At 52.0% G+C, this 26436-nt stretch overlaps 1 long non-coding RNA gene across 5 annotated transcripts; it reads left to right on the forward strand.

The window, feature by feature from the left end:
- The first annotated feature begins 14861 nt into the window (after window positions 1-14861).
- Window positions 14862-24887, forward strand: LOC111093385. Of its 5 annotated transcripts, none has more exons than XR_005381823.1 (3): window positions 14862-15003; window positions 23349-24339; window positions 24464-24886. It is a non-coding gene; the product is annotated as an uncharacterized LOC111093385 (long non-coding RNA). The 5 variants fall into 5 exon arrangements; XR_005381824.1 differs by lacking the exon at window positions 14862-15003 and adding an exon at window positions 19030-20119 and having other exon boundaries at window positions 24464-24887; XR_005381827.1 differs by lacking the exon at window positions 14862-15003 and adding an exon at window positions 19030-19431 and having other exon boundaries at window positions 24464-24887.
- Window positions 24888-26436: the final 1549 nt, after the last annotated feature.

Below are 26436 nucleotides of genomic sequence, written 5' to 3' on the forward strand. Positions count from 1 at the left end.
GGGAACCGTTCTGCTTGGGGAACAAAGTCAGGCTAAAGGCAGAGAGAGGGCGAGCGAGCATGAGAGAGAGGCGGGAGGGAATCAGCTCTTGGTAATTTGAAGTTAATTTTGAATCGCCTTGGAAATCACCACGCAGCATCCAGTTCTGCCTTTGATGCTCGAAAGAAACCAGCTGCTTTTATTCCTCTTCAGGACTTGTTTTCCCCCCAGCAGTGAAGCAAATTAGGCAAAGCAGCAGCGGAGGTTGCAGTTGGTATAATTTTTGAGGGAAAGGTCAGGCTAATTGTCGGGTAGGAGCTAATAGAGATGAGGCGAGTCGCACAGGCCTGCTTCAACGTGCTCCCAATCATGTCCCTTTGGCATCTTCAAAGCCGGGCACCCACGCGGGCTTTCATCCCTCACAGAGGCCCCTGCACCACACTAGGCATCGGGGGGGACACGAAGCAGGTGGGATATGGCCCTTTGCCCCAGAAGGGCCCACTGGGGCAGCAAACCTTAATGCCCACACCGAGCCGCCTTATTCCCCAGCTCTTAATCTGCAACACTAGCAGCGCGGGGATGGGGGGCGGAGGGAGGTAGCCTCCCCCCCCCCCATTGCTTCATCCTTATCAGCTCAGCTGTAAACATTAATATCATGGAGCCTTCCTTGAAGGATACGCTGTGTATGTCGCTCTGGAAGGTCTAGAATGTACCTTTGTATCCCATGCAAGCAGCTACCTGGGGAGCTCGCCTGTGCTGTTTGGGGGGCCTCAGGGGGGGCTGTTTCTAATGAGCAGTGTGCTGGTGGGATGCCAGGTGCCCGGGAGGGGGACCAGGGAGGGGCTTGACCTCCTGATAGGGTAGGAGGTGGGAGGACGGTCATCTCAAAACCGCGAGCGGCTCCTCTCTTGATGGAGGTAGAGGCTGTCTTCTGTAGGGCAAGTGTTCCCTCTGTGCCACCGAAACGATCAGGATGGACCTTTACGTCCATAAAGTGAGTTCCTCCCTCTGTTGCAGGGAGGGGAGACTGGAAAGTAATCTGAATGTCAATGCTGGAGATGGGAATACGGGAGATGCGATTGTTGCGGGTGGCCATGCCCGCGCTGGGTCTCTCCTTTTGCCTCTCTTGCTCCCTCTCCTCTCTTTGCTGACTCTGCCTCCCCTGGTCCACATACTTTAGGCAGGCAGTTTGGTCGTTAAATGCTGCTGACCCAGAAAGGAAGCCTCTCTCCCCTTGGCTGCTTTCTGAGTAATGATCAGGGTGGGAGGTTATTCAAAGCTATTCTTGGAAACTTCAGGATTCCATCTGGACCATTCCTGGGCAGGATGTAGCTTGCTTTCCCAACAGCGACCCCAAGGGTCAGACTTAATTTGGGTTCGGTCACCTGGGTTCTCTTGTCGAATTGCCATGATCTTGGAGCATTAGGATAGTGACCATGTGGACGAGTACATGGCTCCCCAAGTCCTCCGAGTGTGGCCCACACGGGCCAGAGTGGGGGATATAATGGGTCTCTATATGTTTTATGAAAATGCTCTCATCACTCTTGCACCTGAACCTCCTGGATGGAGTATGAGTAGGAGATTATTGGGAAAAGGGTGATGATTCTCTCTGCTGGGATGGCAATGGAAGGAGGGCACCCACCCAGCTCCTGGGAAGGAAGCACCTTAGATTTGTGCTCAGAGGTAAACTACTGGGGAAGGAGGGACGTTAATGGGATTTGTCTTTCGGAACCGCTTCTAGAGACTTCTCCAAAGAAAATCCCGTAGGGCAACTCTCCCAAACTGCTGAAGTGTCTTCAACTTAATGGCCTGCTGAGTCTGCTGTCCCTCACCGGGGAGCTCTGACCATAAATGATCAGAGTCCTTAACCTTCCTGAGGAGTCTATAGGAAAGGCCCCAGCTCCTGTGTCTCCCACACAAAGTACCTGTCGGCTCCTCTGGATGTCTGCCCCACCCCGTCCTCAAGGCTGTTGCTCAATCATTCCGTGAGGCAGGTGAATGTCACCCGACTAGGGGAGCGGATGGAACAAGTTGAGACAGTCTCCTAAATCAAGGGATAGACTAGACTGGTTGCATCGGAGTGGAGAACCCCGTGGTTGGCCCCCCCCATTGAAGGGCCATTAGAGGCACAGTCCACCAGTGTCCCCTGACTGATGAAATCCCCACTTGGGCGATCCCCAAAATTGTAAAGAATATTTTCTTTCCAGGGGTTCTGTATGTGTCCCTGGGACTGTACTTCTCATGCAGAAGAGGGACATTAACCTGTGTCCCTCCTGGAACACGGTGACCTACACCTTAGGAGTCATCATAAGAGACCTCCAAGTATCTAAGTAGACACCACGGGTACATTGCTGAACCCCCAGATGACTGCGGCTACTTGGAGGGGCTTCCCTGATAGACAACTGACTCGTTACTTGCATGTGCCCATGCCTAGTTATCCCCATCATGGGAGTCCCTCACTTAGAAAAGGTGGCATGGGATTTGTCCCTGGCTTTAGCTGACCTCCCTTTGCCCTGGGTCCTGGAGGGCACTCATGTCTATCTCTGCTCACTGACTGGGGTTGTTCTAAATCCTGGAATTACCCTCTGCTTTCTCCTGGCAGGCCACGGTGGAGCGTGGGCAGTCCCTGATATGTTCTGTCTACTTGGATCACTGCCTTGGGCCAAATGGAAAGGTCAGTACAGAACCATAATGCAGAATGTGCCCGGCTTTCTCAGGTAGACCCTGATTATTATGGCCCCTGTTCGGGTGGCTAGGTCCAGGACTTGGTGGGGGGGCATGGTTGAGGTCGGTACTGGTCTCATCCTGCTGCTCCGAGTCCTGTTGGTGGTTGCCTTAGTTAAGTGCTGGGTGACACTAACAGAACAGATTTGGTCAGGGATCCCCGGGTGGCTCAGCGGTTGAGCACCTGCCTTCAGCCCAGGACATGATCCTGGGGTCCTGGAATCGAGTCCCACATCAGTCTCCCTGCATGGAGCCTGCTTCTCCCTCTGCCTGTGTCTCTGCCTCTCTCTCTCTCTGTGTGTGTGTCTCTCTCATGAAAAATAAATAGAATCCTAAAAAAAAATTTAAAAAATGGAGCATATTTGGTCAGCCAAATGAATCCGTGTGGCTGGCGGAGTGGTCCGCTCAAGGGAGAATTTGCCAGAAGCAGAGACTAAAAAACAAGGGGTGGATGTGATTGGGAGAAAATTCTCTGCGGGCCTTTGGAGTTGGTGCCTGTTTTGTGAGCAGAGGCACTGTCGGCCTTTATTCCGGGCTATCTTTTCAAGAATGTTGTGTAGCAAATAGCCCTGCAGGAGAGTGTCCCCCTCCGGAGCACAGGGCAGGCAGTCTGGCTGCTCCTGATATGAGATTCACCTTCCCTAAGCTTGGGGCTTCTCTCCTATAATGCAACCCGTTGTGTGCACAGGCATCACTTGGCCCTTTCCGTGTTGCCTCGTGGGATCTGGGGCTTGGGAAACGGAGGCAAGAAAATGCTGGTCTTCTGGCTCTTGTGATTTCTGTGAAGAATGAAGTCTTTTGTCCCTGACCCAGGCATCTTGAGAGTACGGTGTACTAGCTTGTTAGCTTGTAAGTAGGGGAAATCTCGGACACCTCAGGGTTCCTGAAAGCCGTGATTTGGCCTGGACCAGCCTTGCGTGCAGCGGGCATGTGACTGTTGTCCACCGTGTGCATCCCGGGAGGGTACAAGTCTGAGAGCGAGCACCCCGCTGGACTCTTCCAGACTTCACTGGCTGGAGTGTGCGGGGTCACCTTCTGATGCTGTTCTTTGGAACATAGAGCCCCGTTTCTGCAAGTGGATCCAGGAGGCCGGTGGGACAGGGCAGGCAGGGGCCTCTGGGTCAAGCCACGTGGGCTTCCGCCACCGTCCTCCCCACCACACAGCCTCTGCTGTCCCGTCCGTCAAGCGGGGGTGACAGTAGTGGCCAGCTCCGAGGGGCTCCGTGCAGACTGCCCGGGCCGGCTGGGCTCAGGGTAGCGCTCGGTTGTTGCCAACACCGGTGCACTGACCTCCATTCATTCTCTGCAAGCCTTGCCTTCCTCCCTCTTCACAGCCTGTCTGCAATCTGAGTTTATCTTTTCTACCCTGAAATTGGCCAATTTACATGATACCCCTCACCACAGTCACTGGATGTGCCTCTAATCTAATTAGACTAATTTCAATTTCCTGCATTTAATGACTTTTAATTTAATTAATTTAGAATGCAGTACACAGGGTGATTAATTAGGAGACGTTACTGAGGGATTTGGAAGGTGAATCGCACTATGTACGCGTTTAGATATTGTGGCTGCGTCCACCAGTGGTGGCTTCACCCGGGAGGGGCAGCACCCGAAAGGGCCCCGCGGAGCTGGGATTGGAATGGAAGTCACCTGGCACCAAGCTTTGCTCCCTCGTCTGCTTCCAGGGACAATGAGCAACTCTCAGGGGGAGGCAAAGAAGAAGCAGTTGCTGCCGGTGAACGTCAGACTGGAACTGAGGCAGGCGTCCTGTGAGGTGAGGACAGACCTTGCCTTTCTGTGGAGCTCTTCTTTCACCGGGTTCTCCGGGTATCGGGTATATAAGCAGACCTTGGGGCTCCCTCTGAGCTATCACACGCTGGGACTCTGTTTGATTCAGTGATTGATTAATTGATTGATTGATGTAGCTATACTCATCTTTGGAGTACTTGGAATAATAGTAATAGTGATGATGATAATAATAATAATAATAATAATAATAATAATAATATTAACATGTCTATAGTGCTAAGTGCCAGGTGCTGCTGTAAGTGCTTTTATTCTGATTAACTCATCTCACTGTCATAGGAGGTGAGCGCTCTGAGTGAGGCGCTAGCATTTCCATTGCCTGAAGGAGGAATGTGAGGTACTGAGTTGGCCCTGTTGGGGAGATCTGTTCCCGTATTGCATGAAGGGACAACTCCTGGTGGAGTCCAGGCTGTGGCAGGCAGGCGAAGAGACAGTTTAAGGCTGGGCATTGTTTCGAGCACCCCTTAATTCACACAGGTTTGGGACACCTGGGTGGCTCAGTGGTTGAGCATCTGCCTTCAGCTCAGGGCGTGATCCCAGGGTCCTGGGATGGAGTTCTGCAACAGGCTCCCTGCAGGGAGCCTGCTTCTCCCTCTGCCTGTGTCTCTGCCTCCCTCTGTGTGTCTCTCATGAATAAATAAGTAAAGTCTTTAAAAAATATTCACCCAGGTTTGTATCCTCCGTCTCTGAGGGGAATGGTAGCCGTGACACCACTGGGTGAGCCCTCTGCAGGGTCAGGTGGGCCTCCTGATGCGTCCACACATGGCTGGCCCATCCACTGCTCCCTGAGAGGGGACTGCCCGGGGTCTCCTCAGAGCCTCGCTGGGGGCTGGGCCCTAAAGGTCAGGGGTGAACCACCTTCCCTCACCGCCTCTCTTCCTTTTCACCATCAACTCCAAGAAGCCATGGACTCTGCTTGCCACTCAGGGCTTCAGGCTGCAGTTGTGTTGGGCCATGGAAGCAGAGCTGAGCCTAGACCTCCTACCCTGAGCTGGGCCCTCTACACCAAAGTTCAGCTCCAATCCCAGGGTCACTTTTTCTCCAGATGGGTTTGTTGAGCATCTTTGGGACTCTGACCCCTGTTCTCCTTGAATGATGGGCCATGATACATAAGGAATGGTGCAAACTCTACTTCCCGATGCACAGGCAATGCCTAATGGGGCTGAATCCTATTACCCAAAGAGGTAAAGACACAAGACCCACCTTCAGTATATGCCCTGTAGGGAATAAGGCCAAGGGGTGGAAGCCATAGAGAGACTCTGTAAGGAAGGATTTGCAATAGTCTGAGCTTTCTTAGCTAGAATGGGTTCCTCGGTAGGCTGTGAGTTACTAAAGGGGTTCCAACACCCATCACCGGAAGGTTTGAACAGAAGCCGAATGGCAATAATTTGCTCACCCAGTCTTCTTTTTCTGGAACGTTCTTTCCTATCCTTTTCTTCTGGTTAACTCTTATTCAACCTTGAAGTTAGCTCGGGCCTCACTTCCTAGTAGACCAGGTGTTCTCTATGCTCCTATGATGCCGCAGGTATAACTTAGCCATTGCACTCACCATACAGTGCAATGATCTGCTTCTGAGTTTGTCTCTTTTACATCTTCTCCACATAAACTCTTCAATAGCCCTGCAGAGTACATGTGGTTTCCCCATGTTGGAGGGTAGAGAGCCTGAGGCTCAGCATGACCGAAGATCTGGCCCATGAAGCCAGACGGAGGCAGAGATAGTGGGAGGTCTGGTTCCCGGGCCTGATAGCTACCATCTTTCCACTGTAAGGTACTGCTCTCCTAGAAGGGGCCCAAATTCTGTGATTCGTGAGGTCACATGCTTGTGTGCCAGCCGTGTATCTGAGGCAGCAGGGGCCATGCCATCAGGGGAGACACACGGTCCATCTTTGGAACTCTGCTGATCCCTTGTGTACAGCCAAACGAGCACATGAGCCCCCCCCATCCCCCCCAACTCAGCGGCACACACACTTGCTCTCTGAGCCCTTTGGAGGTCATGGAGAGGCCAGGACAAAAACGAGAACCAGGGCAGCCAATGCCTGGATTTCTCCTGGACCTATGGGGCCTGTTTGGGCCTGAGCCAAAGCCCCTCTTAGCACCCGCATTCCTTGATTTAACAAAGGTGAGGAGAGCCCTGCCCTGTGGTTTTAAGGCTGGATTCCATTTCTATTAAGATCGCTGAAGGCCCCATAAGATTAACTCACAGTCACCCCTGTGAAAGCTGATCCGAGTGGAAAATCGAGTTAGAAAATTCTGTCTTCTTTTCCCCTCCCACCTCAGCAGATTAAGGGAAGGCCCGATGCTGAGTTCTGGGGATTTATGGGAATGTGCAGTTGCTGGCTGTTAAGCGCTCACTCTTTGGGATGTTGGCAACCTCACTTCCTATAAATCGTTGCTGGTATGTCTTAGCCTTCCGTTGCCAGCGACGCGGAGGCCTGCAACACCTTTTCCGTGCAGTAGCCTGTGCAAATATTGAAGTCGGGCCCAGAAAAACACCAGCATAGAAAGGGGAAACTTTGATGTTTGCTAGTTATTTTCAGACAACCCTTGCCAAATCTTAATTTTTCTAGTTTACAAGTAAGGGATTCTGACCATCTGTCTACTGTCAACCGATGTTTGTTTGGATGAAGATTTTATTTTTTTCTCCCAATCTAGCACTCCTGTTCTTACAAGTAGTTTATTGGACTTCATAAATGTCAGCTTTTTGCAGGCATTTTGTAAGCAGCTTATGATTTAGTATTTAATCAAAATTGAGCAGTCAGCGTCTGTAATCAATCTGAGGCGGGAGTAACAATGAGATGGAAGCTCAGCATCCACCAAGACCACGACTGGCATCTCCCAACTACCTTGGTGAGAATTATGTGTGCGTCTGCAGGGATGGGGGGCGAGTAGGATGATGGGGGGAATGAACAGGGACTGGACACCAATCGCAAGCTACCTTGTGAATCGCGTCAGCTATGGGTTACCAGTTGTGTGTAACAAGCCAGCCCAAACTCAGCGGCTTAAAACAATAAGCATGTTTTAGCTCCTTAATTTATGGAGTCAGCCAGGAGTTCCTTCTGGCCTCGGCTGAGCTCCCTAAAGGGGTGGGGATAAGTTGGTTGTTGGTTGATCTTGGCTGGCCTCTTCTGGGATGACTCGGGCGACTCGGCCCCCGCTACAGGTTTCTGGTCCTCTACCAGGTTAGCTCAGGCATATTCTCATGGTGATGGTGGGGTGCAAAAGCAAGGAAACCAATCACTCAAGTGCTCTCCTAAGCCTCTGCTTGCCTTACATTTGCTAATAGCCCATTAGCCAAAAGGTGACATGGCCTTACTCTGAATCAAAGACAGGGATAGACTCCATGTCTCTATTGTAGAGGAATTATAAAGTCATAGGCAAAGGCAGCAGGGACAGGAAGGGGTGGAGAATGCAGTCTATCCTAGAGATTCTGGAAATCGCATGAAGGAGGTCATGTTATAACCCTACTGTCCAGACGGAGAAAGGGAAATTCAGAGGTTAAGTCATTTGTCTGAGGTGTCTTAGCAGTTTGCAGTGAAGCTGGCATTCTTTATTGGCTTGACTCTTGATTTACTTTTGACTCCATGAAACTGCTTTTCCCCGTGGAGAGGTAAGGCAAGAGTAGGGGGAGGCTCTTGGAATCAACCATGTCTTCTCCCCCCTCATGTTGCAGAGAACAGAATCAAAACCCAGACTGGGGGTGGGCGTAAGGCCTCATAGCAGGGAGAGGACCCAAGAAGATGGGGGCTCTCAGGCAGTGTTCTCCCCACAGACCAGGGGCAGGGAGCTCATGCCTCTCCAATCTCTCACAGGGCCTTCTTCTGCAGGAAGTCTTCAGAGGGCAAATCTACTCTTTAAGGGGTTCCCAGGTGGAGTAAGGAAGGGGCAGCCTTTGCCAGGTGTGCTAGACAGGAATGCTAAATGCGGGAGGCCTCCTATGATGTGGTTATTAAATTCCTTCCTTGGTTGGTGCTATGGACTGAATTGAATCCCTCCAAATGCAGAGGTTAAAGTCCTAAGCCCTGAAATGGATACAGGGGGAAGAGAGGTTGCTCACTTTTTCCGTTGCTACCAGCTTCCCTGCCTCTGAGGATCGGCTTCATGCCACAGTGGGGTTGGTAAAAATCGTCAGGAGGAAAGTGAAGCTCATGAGGGAAACTGAGGCACTCCTATGAATCAGATTTGCCAGTCCCCGCACATCAGCCTTCTGGATTCTCTCCAACCCCCCTCCCCAAGCCCCCTTCCTGCATCTGGCTAGCCCCACCCTCACTCCTCCTGCTTTCCCCCCACAACCTCCTCAGCAGATCCTGGGCCATCTCCTCCGTTTTGACTGCTCTGGGGGCAGCACAGTGCCACTGAGTCAGCCCCACCTAAGCTAGACTCCACTCAGTGGCTGTTTGTCCCTGGCAGTTGATAAACCCCTCTGAGCCTCCTTTTTTTCCTTCTGTAAAATGAGAGGCCATGGCTTAGTGTGAGGTTGCTGTAGAAGCCAAGAGGATGTCTAGCTCACGGGCCTTCAATTAATATTCCTCTATCGTCCACCTCCTCCCGACTCCTGTTGACCTGAATCTTCCTGGCACTTCCTTATCCCTTCAATAATTTAGCACGGATGGTTTATTAAACCAGGGCTTTCTGATGGGCTGTTACTGACCTGGCAAAGGACAGATGTTCCCTGTGAGCCTGCCCAGGCCCTGAAGGGACATTTAGCGACAGGCAAGCCATCTGGGACAGTGTCCTCTTGCTGGGGGCATTGGGGGAGGGAGTGGCTGGAGGGCGGACCTTGATACTGTCACCTTCATGCCTTGGGCCACCTCTTGGCCTCTTGAAACTGCAGTTTCTGCCAGATGGGGTTCATATTGCCTTTCCCATGAGGTTTCTATGGAAACTGAAACAAAGCAGGTAAAATTTGTAGTTCTACGTGCCTCCTTGCTCTGTACTTATGGCTCAGGCCACCTTCAAATCTGGGGAAGGAGGTTGGTTACCCACCTGGTCTACCTGCGGTACAGGCAATATCCTGGCATTTCTCCAAAATGGGTCATATCGCTTCAAGCATCACTGCACTAGATTCATTCCTTTGGGTTCTAATGAGTAAACTCCCCTCCAGGAAAGAAGTTACTGTGATGAAAGACATGTCTTTGGGATGGGGAAGTCCTTGAACCCCCGATGGCTGATGTTCAGGAGGAAAGACACTTGGGATTCCTAGGGCTGGTTCTGGCTCTGACACTAGAAAGCATCACTATGTGACATTGAATAAGTCACTTCCTATCTCTGGGCTTGCACGTTCTCAAACAGAAAATTAAGGGCTTAGGTTGTATGGAATCTAGGATTTTGATTAGCTCAAAAGATCAACTCTGAGATTCCTGGTGGGTTCCAAAGAGGTGTGATCCAGATGGGTCGGTTTGGTGAAGGCAGAAGCAGGGGGCATGGGGAAGGGGCGGGCAGGGGTGGCCTGCCTGAGTATGGCACCTGTGCTTACACGAACCTACCCAACTTGGTGGTTCAAATCAAGGCCTACTCATGGATTGATTGATGCATTGATTGATTCATTGTCTTTATAAGGCTTCCTCTGACCCCTACCAGCCCAAAGTGCTCTCTCTCTTCTCTGACCTTCTGGGGCCCTTCCATGTGGCTTCACTCCATCTCTTGTGACATCTCCCCACTATTTCTTGCTGGCCCGACCAGGTGACCCCATGCCTGCTGTTCCATGCCCTGGCTCACTCACTGCCTTCTCACTGGAAGGCTTTACTTTTTATCTCTACCCCTCAATGTTCTGGCTTAAGGACCTGCTCAAAAGCCACCTCCTCTAGGACGTCTTCCCAGGCATCTAATTCAAAACTCTCTCTCCATGTGCTCCTTATTAGCACACTTCAGTGTCTGTCCATTGACATAAGGCCAAACCTTTAGCTTAGGTCCTTAGCCTTTTCTCTCATCACTGCCCTCCCACCTACCCAGCTCCAGGTAGGCCAGGGTCTCTCTTACCTCCACGTGGAACTGAAGCTGTTCCTCCTGCCTGGAAAGCCTGTGCCCCACCATGTCCCCATGATGATGACACCCTAGAATTCTAAGACTCAGCCTATGTCTCCTGTACTACTAAGAGTTTCTTGAACCCACCGTTTGGTCTGTATTCTAAGCTGTGTCATGAGCCAGTATCGTACATGAGTCTGGTGACCCTGGGGTATTTGTCTCCAAAGTCACAGCGCCTTGTGTAGGGCCCGGCACACAGCAAGTGCTCTGTGAACATGGCATTGAAGAGTGTTCTTGCATGCATCCATCGCAGTACCCAGCAGAGGCTGGGACCCAGGCAGGTGTGCGGATGGGATTGTAGCTTCAAAGCTTTGTGTGTAGAAACCCTGGACTCTGGGATGGAGCCTTGGAGCTGATGGAGCTGAGGAAATGACTCCCATTGAGTGTGTGTGTGTGTATGTGTGCGTGCTCTGTGGACATGCCTGCTGGGACCTTGGTGATCTGCCAAGTGTGGGAGGAAACTAGCTCCCCAGAGACTGCTGCCTCTCCCTTGACATCCTTCCCTCCTAGGCACCAGGCCTACCGACTCCAGGGTCAGCACCAGAGATGTTCCTGGAGGGCCCTCCACGGTCGTGTACAGACAGTGTCTGCAAAGGCCTGGGGCACAGTCTTGGAGCTGCATGGTCCTGCACTGGATACCTTAAGCAGGTTTCTGACACCTCACATCCTCTGGGGGAGCTCCTCACGCTGGTCTTCTCATGTGCCAGGTCCTGGGTTAAGCCCTTGTGTGAAGGACCTGATTTAATTTTCATCACCACCCTAGTTGCAGAGGGGGAAACTGAGGCATGGGGACATTGAGTTACTTGTCTTAGAGCCCAAAGCAGCTGAAGGGAGAGCGGGGAGTGGGGGGTTGGATTCCTAGGGCTGGGTCTGGCTCTGAGACTAGAAAGCATCACTATGTGACATTGAATAAGTCACTTCCTATCTATGAGGTCGAGTAGACTTAGCCACTGCACATGCTCCGGAGGGTTGCACCTGCTCCCTCTCATGTAATAATGCCTTCTTGAGCGACTGGATTAGTGTAAACATGTGACACTTGTGACGTGACTGGCAGGCTGACATCATCAATCTCTAACTCAAGCTTTCATTATAAAGATAAGGAAACCAAGGCACAGTTCATGTGAGTGACTTGATGAGCACCTGGTGAGTTGGGTGGACTCAAAGTCAGGTCACCTAAGGGCTGGCTATTTTCATTTCTCATTATGCTGTGCCCTGCAGGACGAAAAGAAGGAAAGAGAATGTAACATTTTGGAGGAACTGAGGCGGGGGGGTGGCGGGGGAGAGTGGTTGAGGACACAGGGGGAGCCAGTCCATCGCCGTCAGTTCTCCAGCCACCAGTGAGGGTAGTCCTGTTATGGTCCCAATTTGCAGTCCTGTAGATCTGATCACAGAGGGATGGGTGACTTGCCTGAAACTGGTAGCTGGTAAAAAAAAAAAAAAAGAGTGGAATTTGGATTTAGGAGTGTCTTTTTCCAGGTTTTGTGCTTTTTTCCTGCATTGCCGGCCCAGGAGCGGGGCCAAAGATCAAGGTCTGGAGAGCTGCAATGTAGGCCCTCGACTGTGCCAGAGAGCGAGCTGGATGCTGGGGATGTCCCTTCTGACCACCAAGAGAGCTCCTGGGGCTGGGGAGAGGGTGGTGTGGGCAGCAGCGTGGCCCAGGGGCAGAGGCAGCTCTTGAAACACAAGGTGGCTAGACTTCTTCCTTGGGAGTGCTGAGGGAGCCAAAAAGTGCCATTTCGTCTTTGTGAATCCAAATAGCCTCTTGGGCTCCTTTGGTCTAGTAGGGTCAGCTTTCAAAGGGCAGAGAGTGACTTTGGACCAGCAGGTTTGAGGATCCTATGCTAGTGGTTGGTAGATAGGAAAGAGCTCAGAAATCTTAAGATTTGTTTTGAAAATTCAAGCAGAATTGGCCTTTCCCCCACCATATAACCACATGTGCAAGCAGAACGGATGAGTCTAGCTACATGAGCCCCGCTGAGCAGCCTAGCTGGGGTAGGCCAAGGGACCCTGTCTTTGGCCACATCCTGTTCAACACTTACTAATAACTAGAATGGAATTACCACTCACAGCCGCCCCGTAAGATAGGCTGTGGTACCCCTTTTACAGACCAGGGGAGAGTGAGTGACCTGCCCCTTTCCACAGCCATTGATATCATGAGATTTGGAAGCCAGATAGGTCAGACTCTGAAACGTGGGGCACTGATTCACCCATGGCGCTGAGCTGCCTCGTCATCGAGGGGCATGTGGCAAGTGGGGAGGGTGGACGTTTCAGCGCAGGGGGGAGGCAGGATTTGGAAAGGACCCACCCAGCAGGGCCCTAATGAACACTGGGCCCAAGTTAACGCATACCTAGATGAAGGGCAATAGAGACCTTGGCTTGCACCGGGCTCAGAATCCCACGAGACACACACAGGATGTGGGATAGTTGGGTCAACAGCACAAGTGAAAGATGCTGGGTTTCTAGTTGACAGGAAGTCTCGGATGAGTCAACAGGGGGAGGTGGCAGCCAGCAAAGCTAATGTCACCGTAGCTTCCACAAGCGGAGGTGCAATGAACAGAGGAGGGAGGAGATACCCCCAAGACAGTTTGCATCCAGGAACTGGAGTGTAAGCTGGGACCCTAGTCCAGGTCAGGGACAAGGGTGCTGACAACCTCCAGGCTCTCTGACACAGGGCTTTGGTTGGGGGAGCAGCTCCTGGTGGCTGCTCTACGCGATCCCCGTCCTCTGGCATCACCAAAGCGTAGTGGTGCATTTCTGAGGGATTATAACCCCCTCTTGACCTTCATGCAATTGCCTTACCTGCTTCAGAATATACTACTCATTCAACTTTGATTTTTTTATTCATGTAACCTGAGTAAATGTGGGGATTCCTCGTGACCCAGTTTCTACATGAAGTCACATGCAAAGAAGCACAATCCAGCGAGCAAAAGAAAGGGTTTTCAGACTCCCTGCACATCTCTCAGAGAGATGAAAAAGGATGAAGTCCCTGTTTACTTCTCTATGTTGGTGTCTTATGCTTTGAATCTTCTTTAGAAATATTCACTCTTGGGGATCCCTGGGTGGCTCAGTGGTTTAGCGCCTGCCTTCAGCCCAGGGCATGATCCTGGAGTCCCGGGATTGAGTCCCACGTCGGGCTCCCTGCATGGAGCCTGCTTCTCCCTCTGCCTGTGTCTCTGCCTCTCTCTCTCTCTCTCTGTGTCTCTCATGAATAAATAAATAAAATCTTAAAAAAAAAAGAAATATTCACTCTATCCAGGTGCCATGAACCCTCCCGGCATCCAGTCAACCAGATATGCCAACGCTCTCGACTTTGTGCATCTCCATTGCCCACATGGACTGAACATCCATGTCTTCTTCTTCTCATCCCTCCTTCTCTTCCCCCTCTTCATTCTTCTTTAGTTCTCTTTCCACTTTACCGCTGACCCAAATGCCTCCCTACAAAGTGGGGGGCTCAGGACTTGATTGAGCAAGGCAGGATGCTCATTGGTTGCTTGGGTCTCTCCAGCGTTGCCTGTTCCTTCCTGTCCCCCTGGGAAGAGAGGCGGCCAGCATGGAGCTCTGACGGGGGCTGGCAGAGGAGAAGCAGAGAGGACCAGGGCCACAGTTTTGGAGGGTGTACATGGCCAGTGTGGCAGTGGGAGGGGTGAGGGGGCAGCTGGGAACGTTCCACATGCAACGCCTGTCCTCATCACATTAGCATGTGGTCACTGTGGGGCAGAGAGCTTGGCCACCCAGGCATATGGATCCCACCTCGCTTTGCCACGTGATGGCTACTTGCAGTGAACAGCAGGAGCTAGAGCTCTTCCCCAACAGTGTTCCCTCACCCATGTGGCTCATTCCCATTGCTCTGGGCTCCATTGCACAGGGTTGACTTTCATTTCCTTCATGGGCTATTCCGAGATGTGCTGGGGGGAGCCAGGCCAGAGAGACAGCGCTTGCCACACACTCCATGAGCCTCCCCGACTTCCCCCTCCCCGACCGTGTTCCAGACGGCGGTGTGCAATCTGGGGAAGGGTCTCCCAACTCCCACCACACCTAATATGAGCGAGAACCCAACTCCCCTTCTACGGGGCCCCTGGATGTCATTGTCACTGCCGCATAGCCTGTCCTGTCCCAGTGAATACTCAGAGCATCAGAATTAACTGAGTAATTGCTATTCTTGAGTTCTTTAACGTGATGAAGGAAAAAGCTGTCTCTGGAGCCACCCAGGGCCGCTGATTGACGCTTTCCCTCACTGTCATCATCCAGCACAGATGGCACTTCCTGTTTGGTAACACCTCACGTGGGCTTCTTCATCCCCCGCTGACTCTGCCACTCACCATCCTACACAGTCAAGTGTGCACAGTATTAGAGGTTTGCCAAGAACACATCCTTGTGGCTGCCAAGGAGTGTCTGTTGGAGGAAGAGTATTCTAAAGACAATGTTCAGAGGAGGAAAGGACCGTCCCAGGAGGCAGAAAACTCTGTTTCTAAAGTGAGCAAGTAGAGGTTAGATGCCCATCAGGGATTTGGGGGTGTGTGAGGGGGGCGGGGAGGGACGAGGCATGAAGATGACATGCCACCTGAATGGGGAGGGATCAGGGAGGGCTTGGTGTGAGACAGCAGGGTGGACCAGATGATTAAGTCTCATCCAACCCTGAGAGTCTCCAGCATGGAGTCTATTATTTCATTTTTTTTTAAAGATTTTATTTACTTATTCATGAGAGAGACACACAGAGAGATACAGAGACACAGGCAGGGAGAAGCAAACACCATGCAGGGAGCCCGATGTGAGACTCGATCCCAGGACCCCAGGATCACGCTCTGAGCTGAAGGCAGATGCTCAACCACTGAGCCACCCAGGCATCCCGACTCTATCATTTCCTTTTTCTCTTTCTTTGGAAAGTGGATGAGTGGATAAAGTTTGATCACTAAGAAAGTGAAGAATTATGAAATAAAATAGCCTTGCTTAATGAGCAGGTATCAGAACACTAACATTGCCCTCTCTTAAGGGTACGTGGCGATGAGGTCAGCATTCCCAGCCGTCGAGGGGCTGCCCAGTGGTGACCCGTGGGCTCGAAGGCAGGTGAAGCATGTCTATAATTTACACGGCAGCCACACGGAGGGCTGAGCCGAGGGAGGAGTCACGGCCTCGAGACAGACCAAAGTCATCATGATAACAGCCCCGTAATAAGGACAGCAGTGTTTTATCGCGCACAAAGTGTTCTCCCTGACATCCTGAGTGCTTCGAGATTACTATCTCTGAGCTTATTGTCATATATCATATATTATCATATATCTCTGAACTTATTATCACAGCCCCTGGAGGAGAAGGCCTGCCATTCTCATGGTATAGATGGGCGGGGAGATTTTCAGAGATTTTTCCCACCCAGGAGCCCACACACAGCCAAGCTAAGGGGGGAATCCAAGGCTTGAACCCAGATCCTTTGATTGGAAGTGATGGATTTTCAGCTAAAAGAGCATGTCTACTCCGGCACTAGCTGTGGGGCCAGGCTCAGTTCAGCTCAGTTCACCTGCTCCTTGGTTCCTGAGGCACTTCCACTTTCTGTGTGGTGTGTGTGGGGTAAGGTATACCGAGGGTGGAGATAACCCTGAGCTGCTTACAGGCAAGAAGGATTTTTTTTTTTGGGCGGGGGGAAGTGATGGACTGGGGCTCTGACGCTTTGTCCGACTCATTTCACCATATCCACGGAGCCTGTCTCATCATTTGAAAATGGGAAGAAAGACACTGATCCACTTTGCAGAATTTCCGTGAGAACCCAATAGGAAGATGGGGTGAAAACATTTTTAAAAACCCTACAGAATTACAGTTCTTGTTTAGGAATACATTGAGGGGCAAGTAACAGAACCACCAGCTATAGTGGTTTTAACAGCTAATGTTTTCTCTGTCCCTTGACAGAAGGAGCCCAAGGTAGCACAAGGCAGGGCAGGAGGTGATGTCATTACATCATTGAGGGCCTGGCCTCTTTTGGTTTTCTGCTCTACCTTCATCCTCAAGCTGCTACCCTATACACCCAAGATGGGGGCTGCATCTCCGAGCTTGTGTTCAAGTCCCAGTCAGGACAAAGCAGAGAGACAGAGGAAGAACTTGGCACCTCTATTAGGAATGGAGAAGTCGGGGCACCTGGGTGGCTCAGGGGTTGAGCATCTGCTTTTGGCTCAGATCATGATCCCGGGGTCCTGGGATGGAGTCCCTCAGGGAGCCTGCTCCTTCCTCTGAGCATGTCTCTGCCTCTCTCACGAATAAATAAATAAAATCTTAAAAAAAAGGAATGGGGAAGTCTTCTTGGAAATTCAGGAGCTCAGTGGTCAGGACGGCAATCAGGTGGTCAGCCTCCAGATAGCGCGGGAGGCTGGAGGTGTGGGTGCTTGTGGCCAGGTTGTGATGGAAAAGAGGCCAAGACCTGCAGTGCAGGTGGCCGGGCAGCACCTGCCACGGCTCTGCCACCAAGAGGTCACCTGAGACCCACACTCAATTCATGGGGATCCTTTAAATTCAGTCTCTGGACTGAGTGAAGGCAAATTGGGTTGCCTCATCCATGGAAGAAGAAATGGAGCCATAGGCCCCACTGTCAGAAGGGGAAGTGGAGGCCGGCCAGGGCCTAGGGGAAGGGTGCGGGCTGCTGCAGGTCTGGGCGCTCCCGGGTGTGTGTCCTGCCCGCCCCCCACCACCGTGCGTTGGGCTTCATCAGCCTCCTGCACCACCGGGCAGGGCGGGCTGAAGGCAAGGAGCTCTTTTCTGGCCGCCGCGTTTGTGTACGTCTCCACCCGAAGATGTCTAACCACAGACTTCCTCTTGACTCCTGGCAACAGAGAAAACAAAACCGCAGCAGCTTTCATTGCTGAAAACACAAAACTGACTCGTTTGCCTAATAGGCCCAGACGGAGGAGCTTTATTTCTGGGAGGAAATGCCCAGGACTGCAGCCCCAGGATCTCTCGGGTGGGCAGTCACATCGCCGGGCCGTGCCAGGCACTGGCCAGGTGGAAGGAGCTGCCCGCCCAGGGGCTGGGCCCTGAACCCCGGGAGCCCGCTGCAGGGCATCGGGGCATTGAGGGGACACACGTGGAGCGGCCACCCCCCCCCCAGCCACCCCCAGATACCGTTGGCCTCTCCTGCCAGCTCCGGTTTCAAAGCACCTGTTCCATGTGTTTTGTGTCCCTTTCTCTTATTTCCCGTGTTATTAATTGTAGCTATTGATCAATTTCCATTTTGTACTTTGTACTTTGGTTTTTTTTTTTGTTTGTTTGCTTATTCTGTCCCATTTCTGTTTTTTTTTTAATATTTTATTTATTTATTCATGAGAGATACACAGAGAGAAGCAGAGAAACAGGCAGAGGGAGAAGCAGGCTCCATGCAGGGAGCCCGACGTGGGACTCGATCCCGGGACTCCAGGATCATGCCCTGGGCCGAAGGCAGGCGCCAAACTGCTGAGCTACGCAGGGATCCCCTGTCCCATTTCTTATGATGTGTTTTCAGCTCCTTTATTTTCAGTCTTCCTTCTTCAATAAAGGAGGCATTTCAGGCCATAATTCCACCCCCCTCTGAGTTGAGCTTTTTTGGGGGATCCCAATAAAATGTTCCCCTTTTCATCTGTTTCTAGATATTTTTGATTTTCATTTTTTAAAAAAGATTTATTTATTTGTTTGAGAGAGTGGGGTAGACAGAGGGAGAGAATCCCAAGCAGACTCCCCACCGAGCGTGGAGCCCAACACAGGGCTCGATCTCACGACCCTGAGATCACGACCTGAGCCAAAACCAAGAGTCAGATGTTTAACCAGCTGAGCCACGCAGGCGCCCCTAATTTTTGCTTTAATATTTCTTTTGATCCATGGGTTGTCTAGAACTGTTTGTTAATTCCCACACAGTTAAGAATACTGTCAGCCTCGTTATTTTTTTGTTTGAAAAATCCTAGATTGGGATCTCTGGGTGGCTCAGCGGTTTGGCGCCTGCCTTTGGCCCAGGGCATGATCCTGGAGTCCTGGGATCGAGTCCCACGTCGGGCTCCCTGCATGGAGCCTGCTTCTCCCTCCTTCTGTGTCTGCCTCTCTCTCTCTCTCTATGTCTATCATAAATAAATAAATAAATCCTAAAAAAAAAAAGAAAAAGAAAATCCTGGATTACAGTAAGATGTTGTGACCTATAAAATATCTAATTTTGAACTAAAAAAAAACTTTGCCTTTGTGTCCAAGGATGCGATCCAATTTTTATAAATATTCTATAGGAAAGGAAATGCTGAGCTGGTCGGATTGATGTCTGCAGATAAATCGCCCAGTTTTAGGTCTAGCATCTATCTGTTTCCACTGGTGTGTCCACAGATGAAACAGAATTTTTTTGAGAATTTATTTTCCATCTTTAAAATGGGAACAATAGGAATACTCACCTGTCAGCATTTCTGTAAAGATGAGATTGTGGAAGTAAAGATGCCTAGAGCAGCGTCCGGCACAGGGTGAGCACTTACTAAATAGAAATATGCTATTTTTATTGTTGGTTTGTTATTTTTGCAGAAAGGGAGGAAACTTTACTGTTAGTGCCCCAAGCTTCATACCTGCCCCAGCACTGTAGTTTCTGGTTATCGAGAGGCCTGGAAGATAAGAGGAAATGCAGAGCTCTATGAAGCCACCACCCTCCCTGTGAGGGGAGCCACCTGAAGCCCGGAGGAATGAGGACATTCGCCCAAGCAAACACAGCAGTTTGGTGGCAAAGCCAGGCTTCACACCCAGGTCTTCAGTGGCCAGTCCCTCTCCCTCTGCCGGCAGCCACTCTAGTGTCTCCCTTGAGAGAAGAGGCAGCTGATGGAAGGTTGGCCTCTGTGATGAGGGAGGGCTGGAAGCTCCTGGTGTGTGGCCACCACTGAGCTTTGTCGTGTTCCACCTTCACCATCTGGGAAGGGCAACTCTGAGGTCAGTGAATTCCAGGAGAAGCTAGAAAGAGAGGGTTGGTTGGGAGTAGTTGGATGCTCTGGACATTGCTGTTTCCTTGCTCAGTGGGAGCAGGGGTCCCCCAAAGGTGGCTGCACCCCTCTCGGCCTCAACCCTTTGTGCCCATCTGCCATGCCTCCCTAGCCCTGGGCTGACCTGACAAGGGCAGGTGCTCCTGGGGACCCCATCTTCATCTCTCTGGCAGCTCTCTGGAGCAGACCTCAGGGGCAGTAGCCCTGTGTTAATGATTGGGGTGGCTCGGCAGCATGGATCCGTTCATGGACACTGGAGGGGCTGAGGTGACAGCTGAGTAGCCCTGTGGAGGCCTAATAGAGAAGTAAAGCAAAAGAGGATGTGGTACTGGCTTGCCTGCCAGCTGACATCTGAGAGGCACTGATGCTACACTCTGGTTCACAAAGAACCATGGGACCTTCTCTGCAGTGGGAGGCTTGGGGGGAGGGGAAGAACCACTGAACAGAATTACAAGGCAGAGGGTGGCCGAACTAGCTGATTTGGACCATTGATCTTGGGAGCAAGACCACTGACCGGCTAAGGATTTCCTGTGTCCATAAGCATCATGTAACCATGCGGGGTATGGACCATGGGTGGATAAGGATGCCTGCAGCGTACGTGGATAGGTCCAGGCAGCAGGACTCTGACTTCAGATATGGTATGTGCTGTGGGCTAAGGCTTCCACGAGGTGCAGCCTGGGAGTAGGGGCTGATTCCAGTGGCTCCTCCATATAAAATTAAAAAAAATTATAAGTCCCCTAATGATTATTATGAAAAGTAAGTAAGTCAATGGTTGCAAAAATGCTTTGTAAATATGAACACAAATGCAGAAGAAAGTTGTGGTGTGGAGAATTTGGTCTGAAAGTGCTAGCTGATTCTTTACTGTGTTCCTAATGCTTTGTTAGAAGCTGGAGAGAAATCAAATGGGGTTAAGTCTTGTTCCTCCATCGTGGGGACAGTGGGCTTTCCCAATGTGAAATGCTTTGCAAACATCACCCCTTCCCTGCCTCTTCCTTTGAACACACTTTGATTAAGCACCTATTATAAGCCAGGTTCTGGGCTTGGAGCTCAATACTGTAGTGATCAGTGCCTACTAAGAGACAGACACGAGCACAAGGGTGGGTACCGAGCTCTGTTTGGTAGCCAGGGATTGTCCTAGAGAAATGGAATCGTTCAAGGGATACCGGGCAAGGAGGCAATGAGCAACGAGCTCAGGAAGGTTGCAGGAGAGCTTCGGAGAGAGGAGGAGGCTCTTGATGAAGGAGCAGGGGTGAGGAGCGGGATCCTCATGAGGAACCTGTGCAGAAGGAACAGCACCCACAAAGGCATAGAGGTGAGTAACTCACCCATATGAGGGCATCAGGGAAGCATGGGAGCCTAATTCCAAACTTTGATCCCATTGGAAGTCTTCTTGGAGCTCAGAGAAGTTGATGGCCCTAAATGGGATACACACATTTAAAGAAACTCATCATGGTGTCGACACGGAGCAGGGCCGGGGCCGTTTGATCGATGGCAGGCAGAGTGGGAAAGGCACAGGGTTTGAAGCAGAGAGTCCTGCTTCTAATTCAGGCCTAGCTCTGTGACCTTGGGTCACTGTGAACCTCTCTGAGCTTCAGTTTCATCCTCTCTAAAATAGGGACAGGTGACCTGAACATTCTCTTGGGACTCTTCATCTTTGGCCAGAAGGAGTAGCCACAAGATGGGGTGGGTGAGTGGATAGAGGCCAATTTACACTGAACGTAGCCCCGGAGAGTAGAGAATAGGCTGTGATCTTGGCCCTTGTGGAGTCCACAGTACAGCGGAAAGATAAGGAAGCAGCCGGTTACAGCACAGTCTGGTCTGAGCTTTGATAGGCTGAGCAAGGCCAGCCCACAGGGGGGCCCAGAGGGCGAGCCCCTTTACCCCACTTGGGAAGTTAGCATGGAAGTTAGCCAAGCAGAGATGCAAGCAGCGGGAACGCTAGGTGGGAGGAACAGAATGAGCAAAGGCAAGAAGGGGAAGCCAAGGGCCGTTCTATCCAGCGAAGACAGAATCTGAAGTGAGGAAGGAGAAGGCTGCGGGAGGTCGATGGCGAACTTGAACGCTGTGCTAGGGAACTTGGACTTTTCCCCGTATGCAGCAGGGCGCTGTTTCACGAGACAAAATATTAATCGGGCTTTGCCACCCGTATGGGAATTGCAAGTGGGCCCAGTGGAGGCAGGCTGCAGAAGTCCTAGAAGCCACGGTGAAAGGCGCTTGTCGGGGGGTAAGCCCGGATACAGCAAGCCTAGAGCGCCACGAGCTTCCACGGACTCAGCGGCCACCTTCCCCACACAGCCGTCCCTTGCTCCAGGGAGGATGGGCCCCCAGCCCTGAGAGTCTCCCGCAGAGCCCAGGTCTTCCGAGCAGCCCTCTGCGGGGGTCCCCCTCCAGCCGTGGTGGTCGCAGCTGAGGCTGCTCCAGCTGGGGCCCATGTCGCTGCCAGTGACATTTTGCTTGAGCAAAATGATGACCTTGTGGAAAGGATATGGTGGTATTTCACCAAACCCAGGGGTGAAAATTCAGCTCCGCCTCTGAGGAACTAGAATCAGGAACAGTGGAGTGGTGCCCATGGCTCCTGTCTCACTCTCACGGCTTTTCTTCCTCTTTCTCCTCCCATCTCCGGGCCAGCTCTCTCTGGCAGGGGAGTGTCCGGCTGCCGGGCCCCACTCCTCACCCCGGCTGCCCTGGAGAGGCCGAGGAGGGGATCGGGGAGGGGCCTGTGGCTAGGAGAGGGGGTGACTCCCCGGACCCGCTCCTGTGCACCTGCTGGGGGTGTGCTCGGGCGTGGGGGCTGCTGGCGCTGCCTTGGCCCCCAGGTGATGTACTACAGAGACCCTTAGCTCGAGGTGGGGGGTGGCTAGGGTGGGTCACAGGGCTTTCGGGTGAGCCTGCACACCAGATGCACAGTAGCCAGAGTAGCCAGAGTCCGCAGACACCTCCGTTTACCTCTGCAGGAAGGGAGTTGGACCATGAAAGTGAAACCCAGAAAAATCCTCATGTTTGCTCTTGTGGATGCTGAACGCAGACAATTAAAGAGCCTGAGAGGAGCTTGCCTGTGGGGTGTGGGAGGGCTGGGCCTTCTGCGGCAGGCTTGCGGAGCGGGCTCAGAGCCCAGGGACCTGGCAGGAGGAGGCTGCTCCTGGGGGAGGCAGCTGAGGCCCTGGGCTGGAGGCTGACTGGTGAGGGGTCAGCAGCCTGGGGCTGCGGAGGGGCCCGGAACCCCTGGCAGGGGTGGGGGGTGGGGGCTGCAGTTTTCCTTTGTCTTAGATTCCCCGCAGACCTCACACCGCAGCAGCCTGAGAACCAGAAACCGTGTGGTTGTTTTCCCCAAGTGTGGAGGGATCTGCGCCCTGTCCCACCTCCGGTGTTGCCAGAACCTGGGCTCCCCGGGGGTTCTCGTAACCCGGGGAGGCTCTGGCGTCATTTTCATGCAGAACGGGGTTCCCTGGATTGCACGGAGGCCAGCTGTAGCTGGTGGAATGGGAAGCAGCATGGGCCGCTGGGGGGTGACCGTGGCTCCCATGTCCTGGGAGGGAGGACACCTCGCAGGGGTCAAGCCGAGGCCTCCAGCCCAGGGGTATAATGGCTTAAAGAAAGGTGGTGGGTCAGGATCTACCGAGGCACCCGGAGATGCACTCGCGCGGGGTGAGGGTGGGCTGCCCAGTGCTACCAGGGTCCCCGCTTCGGCACGTCCCGCAGGGCCTCGGCCCGGTCCTGGGTGCTCTAGTCATTGGTTTCCATGTTCAGTTAGAGCGGCCCTGATGTGCCAGCCGTCCCCACCCTCTTTGCGCTTACCGCCCCCCCCCCCCCGCCCCCCATGCTGCAATTTCTGGAATTTCACTGGGCTCTTTCCTCCTCTGTCCGCAGTGCTCGTGAGAGCTGCTGGGCCAAGACCTCGCCGCTCCGCGGGCTGCAGCCCCATCTGCCCTCCTTGGTGACAGCTGGGGGCAGATCTGAGAAAGGACTCACTGCTTCGCCTCCACTCCCCGGGCTCGGGATGTCCAGGACTCCGTGGGAGAAGGAGGCGGCGTCCTGCAGCACATCACGTCTCGGTGCAGCTCTGCGGTTCCCCTACAGTGCCCAGCTCTAGCGGTGTGACCTTGGCTTGGCCATGCCTCAGTTTCCTTGTGAGTCACACGGAGATAATGCAAGCTGAATATTGTGTCCACGGGGCTGTTACGAGACACGCAAAGCACGGACGATGCCGCCCGGTGCTTCTGGAGGGCTCAGCAAAGGTTGGACACCTCTAGAAAATGACCTCCAAAAACACAACTTTTAATGACCATGTAGCCTTCTAATGTGTAGGTAGATTATAATTTGTTGAGCCAGCCCCTTGTTGTTGGGCGTGTAGGCTGCTTCCACTCTTCCGCTTTTATAAATAATGCTGCAGTGAACATCTCGTACATCAATCTTTCTGTTTATCTCTGATTGCTTCCTTAGAAGGACTCCCCAAATCGTGCTCGTCTTAGAACAAAGCCCCGTCCCCTAGGCTTTTCAATGATGCCCCTGGAAATAAAAGCAGAGCCCATTTTCCACCAGGGAAAGAAACATATGGAACGTGTTAACCAAGAGGTGGTTCAGGAGGAAAGTAGAAATAGGTTCAAGATGGGTTTGGATCCCCTTCAGGATGTCTGACACGGAATCAGTCATACAGCTCCCCTCGAGCCGCCTCCCCGGAGAGAGGGAGGCAGAGGCTGATTCTCAGGGGCCACTGACTTCTCTCTTTGAGGGAATTCCAAAGGGCTTTGAAGTTCTTGGTGTTGGAGAAGCACCGATGACAGATCAATCAAGGAAGCCAGTGTGTGTGGACGACTCCTCCAGCCAGGAGGGGGCAATGTCGCCTGCCTCTGCCATCCAGGTGGGACCAGGATTTCTTGCTAACAAGGACTTCCTTTGTTGTTGTCTTAACACTTTGGCTAACATTTTATATATTTCTCTTTTGCCTGTTTTTCTGCCCTTCCTCCCACCTCTACACTTTTCAGAATCGCTTTGGGTTGCCATTTATTCATCCATTCATTTGGGAGAAATCTATTGCGTGCTTCCCCCCAGGCCAGACGTCAAGACTGTTTTCAGACTTTCGAAGACCTAGACACCCTTGCTCTGGAAGCTCCAACTCACACAGATCAAGCATATTGCAATTCACCCAGATTCCATATTAAGTGTATTTTTTTTTCCTGTAAAGAAAAATAAAGATTATTTTTATAACTTTGCTTTTGGAATTATTTGGCGACGAGCAATTCATTCGATCTATGCCTGGCTTTGATTTGTCAGCAGTTAATGGCGGTACTCAAAGAATTCTTGCAAAGTGAGAAAATCTAACCTGCACATCGTTTTCAGATATAATGAAATTTTTATGAATTTTTATGAATGCTAAATGAAACCATTAATGGCGGTTGATGTAATATTTTGTTTTGGAGACGTTTCATTAAAATTTTATTAATTTCTATTGCAAAGTTTTTCCTTCGAGTTTCGGCTCCAATAATTTTGTTTTCAGGTCTCAAACTCTCTTAGGGATCTCTGAAAAGTTCCCAGTGCCCAGTGGCTAGCAGAGCCCTATCAGGCTTGGATATGGAGAAATGAAAGAGTCGGTACAGTTTTTACAGAGTTCCCAGGCCATCGAGTGACAAATGGGCAAACTACTCTCACAAGAGTAAGTTTTGCTATAATGGAGTGTGATCAGGGCCCGGTGAAAGCATCATCTGCTCTAAGCTGGAGCCAGAGGGGGTCAAGGAAGACTTCTAGAGAGCAGGTGTGCCCAAGCCAGAATGTGAACGGTGAATAGTTTTCTTTTTCTTTTTCTTTTTTTTTTTTTTAAAGATTTTATTTATTTATTTGAGAGAGAGAGAGCAGAATGAGAGAGAGAGAGCGTGAGTGTGAGTGGGCATGAGGGGCAGAGGGAGAGGGAGAAGCAGACTCTCTACTGAGCAGGGAGCCCGATGTGGGGCTCAATCTCAGGACCCTGGGAACAAAACTGGAGCCAAAGGCAGACGCCCAACCAGCTGAGCTGCCCAGGTGCTCCTGGTGAATAGTTTTCTAAGCAGGACCCAGAAGGGAAGGATGGTGCAGGCAGAGGACACAGCACATGCAGGTGGACTTGGCCACCAAGTCCAAAAGATGGCAAAAGATCCTACGTATGGACAAGCAGGCCGGCCACTCAGTTTTGCCCACACTGATCACTAGGGCCTTGTTCTTCAGACCAGCAGCTCTGCTATTATCCAGGAGTTTGGGAGAAACGCAATTTCAGGTCCCCCGGACCTCCTCCATGTTGACAGGATCCCTGGCGATTCGAATGAACCCCATGAATGAAGATCTGAGAGGCAGGCTCTAGTTCCAGCTGGATCTAAGCCAGGCCTCCTCGGGGCCTGGGGCCTGGGGCCTGGGGAGCTGGGGAGGGTGACTGGTGGTCGGCCTGCAAAGCTGCAGCCCCAGACAGAGCAGCCGTTGTTCCAAAAGTTGTTTTCAAGTTTGGCCTGCAAGTCCATCTCTGGGGACCCAGACGGTTCAACCATTGCTGGAGGGTTGGGCTTTTCTGTTTAGAGACTCCTCCCACACTGTCCCTTCTGCTGGCCCTCGCTCCAGACGGCCTGTCTTGCCCGTTGGCTCCCTGAGCCGGCGCATCACCGATTACCTAATAGACTGTAGGCTGTGTGCGTAATTTATTTCTGTGAGTAATTGATCTTGTTAGGATGAGCAGGGGAAGTACCAGGAAAGAAAGGGAGAAGAAGCATCGATAACCAGGGGAAGGAAGCCTGTCATAGTCAGCTAATTACGTGGCTCTCCGAGGCAGGTCTTTCAACACGATGGCCCCTCTTGCTGCTGTTGGCCCACCGCCCCCTCCCCTGCCCCCATGAGCCAACGGGCTTTCTGATGAGTGTGGAAGGGGCTGTAGACTGAGCCAGGACACTTAGCTCTTAGGCCAGGCGATCTTAGGCAGGTCACTTCTCTCTGGGCTTCA

Source organism: Canis lupus, chromosome 30 (genome assembly GCF_011100685.1).
Source record: "Canis lupus familiaris isolate Mischka breed German Shepherd chromosome 30, alternate assembly UU_Cfam_GSD_1.0, whole genome shotgun sequence".
Classification (NCBI taxonomy): Eukaryota; Metazoa; Chordata; class Mammalia; order Carnivora; family Canidae; genus Canis; species Canis lupus.